The 6752-nt window shown below is 50.0% G+C and overlaps 1 long non-coding RNA gene across 1 annotated transcript; it reads right to left on the reverse strand.

Annotated features, from left to right (window-relative positions):
- Positions 1-1039: 1039 nt before the first annotated feature.
- On the reverse strand, positions 1040-3010 carry LOC150065286 (uncharacterized). Its single transcript, XR_016534938.1, has 3 exons — positions 2994-3010; positions 2555-2786; positions 1040-2237 (listed from the first exon to the last, which is right to left on the reverse strand). It is a non-coding gene; the product is annotated as an uncharacterized LOC150065286 (long non-coding RNA).
- Positions 3011-6752: the final 3742 nt, after the last annotated feature.

The raw sequence follows: 6752 nt of genomic DNA on the forward strand, positions 1-6752 counted from the left end.
AAGTCTCATCTCCTTGAGGAGTCCACCAACTGTGGACTCTGACATTCCCTCGCCTCCCTGGCCTGCCCTCAGGATGCTGCTGCTGGTTTCCCCGGTATAATTGTGATTTAATCCTTCTTCCTATACTAATAGGTGTGAAATTGTGATTTCTTGAGACATGCAGTGTAGTGAAAGTGAAGCAAACTCTAGGTGCTCAGAGAGGGTGGACATGCTCCCCCTTCAGGGGGTAGAGAAGCATGGTGCATTCCATTCCCTACACCTGCCTAAAGTCCAGTGTCATCCTGTGCAGTTCCTGTTTCACAGCACACATGCATGCTTCTCATTCACACTCAGGATCCAGGAAGAAGACCACAATAAGCAGAGTCTTGTAGAAACACCTTTGGGTTTTTTGTTTTTTTGTTTTACATTATCCCATCGGTAGTCAAGACTACTATTTTGTGGTCGGGTTGTGTTCAGTCCTGTGAAGGCAGCCACTATTGAAACACTGAACATCTCTTTTGGTCTCCTGGGTCCAGGATGCTGTCTCTGAGTTGAGTATAAAGTCCTGTGTGAAGGCACCGTGCTGGAAGCACTGTGTTCACTGAATGGAGGGTGAGGACAGAAGTGTTGCAGAGACCTTTCTTCTAGGAGGTTTGGACGGCTGGCACTTGCTTCTCCATCAACCCTCTTGGGAATATCTAGTGCACCCTGCCAAAGTTGGGAATAGCAGAAATGTAGGGAGGGAAAGGCAGAGCTGACAGACTCTCAACAAGAAGTCAACCTAGAGAGGTTAGAGTGCCAATAAGTGTGAAATTGTGATTTCTTGAGACATGCAATGTAGTGAATGTGAAGCAAATCCCAGGTGCTCAGAGAAGGGTGGACGTGCTCCACCTTCAGCGGGTGGACAGCGTTGTGCATTCCATTCCCTACATGTGTCTAAAATGCTTTGAAATCCCATCTAGTTCCTATTTTACAGCACACATGTCTGCTTCTCATTCACAGTCAAGATCCAGGAAGAAGACCACAATTAGCAGAGTCTAGTAGAAAGAGGTTGTTTTTTTTATTATTACATTATCTTATCGATAGTCAAGACAACTCGTTTGTGTTCAATTTGTGTTCAGTCTTATGCAGCCAAGCAGCATTGAATTATTGAAGACCTCTTTGGTCTCCAGTGTCCAGGATGCTATCTCTGAGTTGAGTGGAAAATCTTGTGTGAAGGTTTCATGATGGAAGCCCTGTGTTCACAGAATGGAGCGAGAAGTCTAGCAGAGGCATTTCCTCTAAGATGTTTGGAGCACTGCACTTTGAGTGGCCAACACTCACTGCTTCTCTGTCAACCCTCTTGGGATTATCTAATGCACCTTGTTAAACTTCGGAATAGCAGAAATGGAAGGAAGGAAGGGCAGAGCTGACAGACTCTCAACAGGAAGGCAACCTAGAGTGGTTAGAGTGGCTTGGTGAGGCATGAATTTGGGGGCTGACAGGAAGGGCTCTTTGACCCAAATCCCAGTCAGAAATGATGGATGGGTAGAGGCAGGACAAGGGAGGGCGACATACACAATGTGTCAAATAAATGGCCCCTGTTCATCTCCAGTCAAGTACAGAGGACACTTCAAGCACTGAGAGGGAGTCCCTGGAGGGCTGGACAGTATGTCCAGGATCAATCTTGTGGATTGAAAGATCCTTATTTGGATCCTAGATTTGATATGGGATGAAAGGAATGCATGATAAGTGTCTTCTGTCATCTGGGGCGGGTTTTCTAGGAAGGATGGTGAGGTAATCCTGGATGGAAGGACAAGCGAAGGTAACATGTGGCCTGGACATATTGCCACAAGCGGGGATCAGCTAGGAAAGATCTGATGGGGTCCTGGATTTAAAATCCAAGGAAGATGACTCTTGGATTGGACACTTGTTCTTGGTACTCAGTGGGGAGGTCCATTCTGAAAGACCAAATCCCATTGATCCAAAGACTTGCTTGCGTCTAACACTTTGGCGACTTCAGGAATTCTCACCTCTGTTGGGGGAGGGACAGAGAGATGGTTAGCAGTCCTGTCGGTGACTTCCATACACTAAATGTGAGAAGCTCCTCCAGGGAAGGCATAACCCTGATGTCGCCATCATCTCAGTCCAGTGCCAGGAGCTCTCAGGACCTGGGACTCCTGCCTGGGAGCTGAGTCTCCTCAGATCTCTTGTATATTGCTCAGGAAAGAACTTGAGAAGTGATGGTTTTCAGCTTCTGGAATATCAGCAAGCAGACTCTGCAGGAAGGGGAGAGAGAAGGTGACAGTTGGGAGACAGGGGTGGGTAGCAGTATGTGTATTCCATTTTGTTTAGGAAGCAAGCCTCTCCTGTGTCCCCATTAGAGGATTAAAAATGGTTTCATTGAGGCTCAATGGCTCATGGGACAAGAGCTGGTTTTCTTGATGGCACAGTGCTGTGACATCCCACTCCCAATAGACAACGCTGCTTTCATTTCTACTGGATACAGGTGTGTGTGTCTACCACAGAAAGCCTGGTGAACCTGTGTGTATGTGTGTAGTCAATGAAGGCAGACAGGCATTTCCTGAGGCCTGACCTTGTTTGCCTTAGCTGGGGGTAGCCTAGGCATCTCCCATCCAAAGCCTGGACATTGGGGGCTGGAAGGCAGTGAGTTTATAATCCATCCTGTGTTCACAGGGCTTCTCCTATGTGGTACCGACTCACCTGGAGACCAGTTGCCATATCATCTGCAGATGGAAGTTGACAGCACTCTGCCGGGCAGAGATGATGGTATGGAGTATGGAGAAGTTCCTCAGGACTCAGCAACCCTGGAGATGAAGATTGTGTGAGTGTTTCTTGGCACTGCTGCCACCTCTTGCCCTGAACAGGAGAGGGCTACTGGGAAAGGCAAGGCTTGGACAGGGCCCTGGCATACCCAGTGAGGATTCTTTGGGCTTCCCTACCACGTGAGAGCAAGACAGTACAAAGAATAGGCAGTGAGTGACCTGGGGTTAGCTGCTCCTGGAAGCACATACTAGGCAGGGAGGACCTGGGCTCCACTGAGTGCTGTGAGCTCAATTCCCAGGTGCAGAGTAGAGAAATTGCAAGTGCCAGGGAGTTCTCCATCAGCTCATCAAGCACCATGTTATCCATCTGCTCCTCCAGTGTGTCTGCCATTTGGAACTCTGATTTGCTGGCATCAGGAATGCTGGGGGACAAGTCACGTTCATTCTGGAGGAGAACCATGAAAGGATAGATTAAATATCATGTGCAAAACTAGGGGAAGATTCTTGTCCACATCCTGTGAAATATCTCCAAACAGGCAAACACATCCTAGGAAATCTGAATAACTCATGGACACACACACACATTCACATACATGCAAACACCCACACAGACACACGGAGACACACACAAACACACAGGGCAAGGAGAACTGGTGAACAGGGAGATGAAGGTGGGGGTGCTTGGGTGCTTGAGGCGTTTCCTGCCCTGGTCTGTCCCATGTTACCCTAGAATTCCTCCGGAAGAATCTCCAGAGGCGTCGGTGGCGGAGGCCAGGGCGCACAAAGCATGGACACAGGCGCCCCAGGAACCCTCTCCGCCCATCACTCAGGCCTGAGCCTCGACCACTTTGCCAGCAACAACTAAACATCTTTGCAATGGACACGATCCACACAAGTGCACTCTCCGAGGCTTGTGTGGACTGTGAATTCCTGGGAGGACCCCGGGGTTCTGAGTCCTCTGAGCCATTGTGATGTCACCTCTGCACAGCTCTTCCCTTGAGCCCTTGATTATGACCCAAGCTTTGCAAGGTGCCCTGTTCAGGCCTTTTTGTGCCTTGCCCAGGCCGACCACTGGCCATTGTGACCCAAAGCCCCTGGACCAGTGGCCCCTCATAGAGCTAAGTCAAAGGCTCTGGGTGAGGGAGATCTATCTAGGTGGGGTCTTAAGCACACTGCCTTGCCCTATCCAGATGTGACCCTGGACATGAGGGACCCCAAGAGGGTTGGACAGGCCGGGGAAGGCCTCTATTAAAGGACCCCCATCTTGACCCATGGAACCACCTGCACCCTGTTCACCCTGCATGGACTCAGGGTGACAGGGGTGGAAACAGCTGTGCCTCCACTCACAGGCTTTGAGGATGCAAGGCTGTTACTCTCAGCAGTCACAGAAAATATGGTCTCCAGGAGTCATTACAGGGACCCCAGGGACTGGACATAGGGCCCTCTTCAGCCCAGCAGCCATGAGCTTGGGAGGAAATGGTCACACACAAAGACATTTCAAGGGAGCCATAACCATCCCCTTGGGATCTCCATGCAGGGCAGGACCCAAAACACAGGGGCAAAGCTGGCAGCAGAGGAAGAGCCAGGGTGTGCCCAGGCTCAACTCCATGGTGTGGTGGGTGGGGCCAGTGCAGAAGGCAGCTCATGTACTAGCCTGGTTTTCTAGGACAGATAGTAGAACTGGCTAGGATGGCCACGGAGCAGAAGCAGCACCAAGATAGGCAGAAAGCCAGGTGCGGTGGCTCTTGCCTACAATCCTAGCTTCACAGGAGGCTGAGATCTGAGGACTGAGGTTCAAAGCCAGCCCAGGCACTAGACCAGGAGACTCTTATCTCCAATTAACCAGCAGAAAACTGGAAGTGGCTTTGTGTCTCAAGGGGTAAAGCATCAGCCTGGAGCTGAAAAGCTCTGGGACATCCCCCAGGCCTCACGACCAAAAGAGAAAAAACACACACACAAAAAAATCAAAAACAGAGAAAGCCAGACTCACAACTGGAAGGAAAATCAAAAGCAGAAAAAGCCAGAAGTGGTACTGTGGCTCACCAGGCAGAGTGCTAGTCTTGAGCAAAAGAAGCTCAGGGACCCTACCCAGGCCCTAAGTTCAAGCCCTAGGACTGGCCAAAAACAAATAACATAAGCAGAGCAGGGTTGGGCACAGTGGCACAGACTATAATCCCAACTATTTGACAGGATGAGCTGGGGCAAAAAAAGTTTGAGATCCCCTATCTCCACCAGTGGAGAGGTATCATGAATTATGCCTGTCACTCCAGCCAATCAAGGCTTCGAAGCAGACCCTATGTGGAAAATTACCAGTACAGAAAGGACTACAGGGGTAGTTCAAGTGATTAGCATCTGCTAGCAAGCATGAGGCCCTGAGCTCTGAGCTCAACCCCCAGTAACACTTTAAAACAACAAAAACAACAAGCTGGACATGGTGGCTGATGCCTATAGTCCTAGCTACTCAGAAGGCTGAGATCTTAAGTTCAAGGTTCAAAGCCAGCCCAGGCACAAAAGGAGCTGAGACTCTTATCTCCAATTAACCTCTACAAAATGGGAAGTGGGGTTTGTTCAAGGGTAGGGTGTTGTATGGCCATAGCCTTGAGCTGAAGAGCTCCAGGATAGCACTCAGGCCTAGCTTAAGCCCCCCCTCCAAAAGAAAATGGAATTAAAGAGAATCAGCAAAGTGAAGGGGGGGAACGTATGGCTAAAGTAGTAAAACACCTGCCTAACAAGCATAGACCTCTGAATTCAAATCTTACTATTACAAAAAAAGGAAAGAAGAAGTCGGGTGTGTAGAGGGTCAGGTTGTTTTTTTTTTCAGGTGTCACCTGGAGAAAACAGGACTTTTGCCAGTGACAGGGCAGAGGGACCAGGCTCCACTGGCTTGGCCACAGGAAACCAGGCAGGACCCATGTAGGTAGCCAGCAGAAGGCCTGCGGCCAGGGGAATCCTAAATTTGGCAGTTCTGTGTTACTTCCAAGGCAGAAAAGGAGTGAGGGGAAGAAAGGACAAGAAATTTAAAGCTGCTTCTCACACCCTCCATGTGGAAGGTGGGTCTGGGGAGGAGCTGGCCACAATGGGGCGGCTGAGGGCCATGGTGCCATCTGCTGGGGACCTATGGAATAGCACCTGGCCCTGCTGGATTCCTGAGACCTGGGAACCAGGGAGACAAAGAAAATCTTCAGCAGACTCAAGGTCCAGGCCCATGGCACTTGGCCCTGGAAAGCCCACTCACCAATCTCAGGGCCTGCACTTACTCTATTCTTCTTTATGTTTTTAGGGTTTTTACACTATAGCTCAGGCTGGCCTCAAACCCATGATCCTCCTGCCTTAGCTTTCCAAGTGCTGGGATCGCAGGCTTGGTCCTTTCTCCTTTCTGATAGGAATCTTGTCTTTCCCACTGACTATTGGGGACTCCATTTCTCACCTGTTGGAGCCTCAATTTCCCCATCTATCAGCTGAGGCTTTCCTGGAGTTTGGACAACAGCCCCTGCTTGATCTCAGAAGGCTCCCTGGGCACCAGCAGGAATACAGGCAGCTGGCGGGCACTGCCACCCCCCTTAACAAGCGTCCTGGATACCAAACAGCAAAAACACCACAAGGAAGCCAGGCCAAGCTGTCCCATTCCTGCAGTCCTAGCTATGTGAGGCTGGAATCAAGAGGATAAGAGGATCCAGGTTCAAAACCAGCATAGGCAATAAAAGAGGAGATCCCATATCAACATAGTGGTGCACACATGCCATTCCAGCTATGGCCACCAGTATAAAAGGAAGGCTAGCAGGGCACGGTGGCTCATGCCTGTCATCCTAGCTACTCAGGAGGTTGAGATCTGAGGATCGTGGCTCAAAGCCAGCCCCGGCACTAAAGAACATGAGACTTTTATCTCCAATTAACCACTAGAAAACCAGAAGTGGTGCCGTGGCTGAAGGGGTAGGGCTGAAGAGCTGAAGAGCTCAGGCACAGTGTCCAGGCCCAGAGTTCAAGTCCCACAACCGACAAAAATCAAAA

Source organism: Megascapheus bottae, chromosome 3 (genome assembly GCF_031878675.1).
Source record: "Megascapheus bottae isolate mThoBot1 chromosome 3, mThoBot2.hap1, whole genome shotgun sequence".
Lineage (NCBI taxonomy): Eukaryota > Metazoa > Chordata > Mammalia > Rodentia > Geomyidae > Megascapheus > Megascapheus bottae.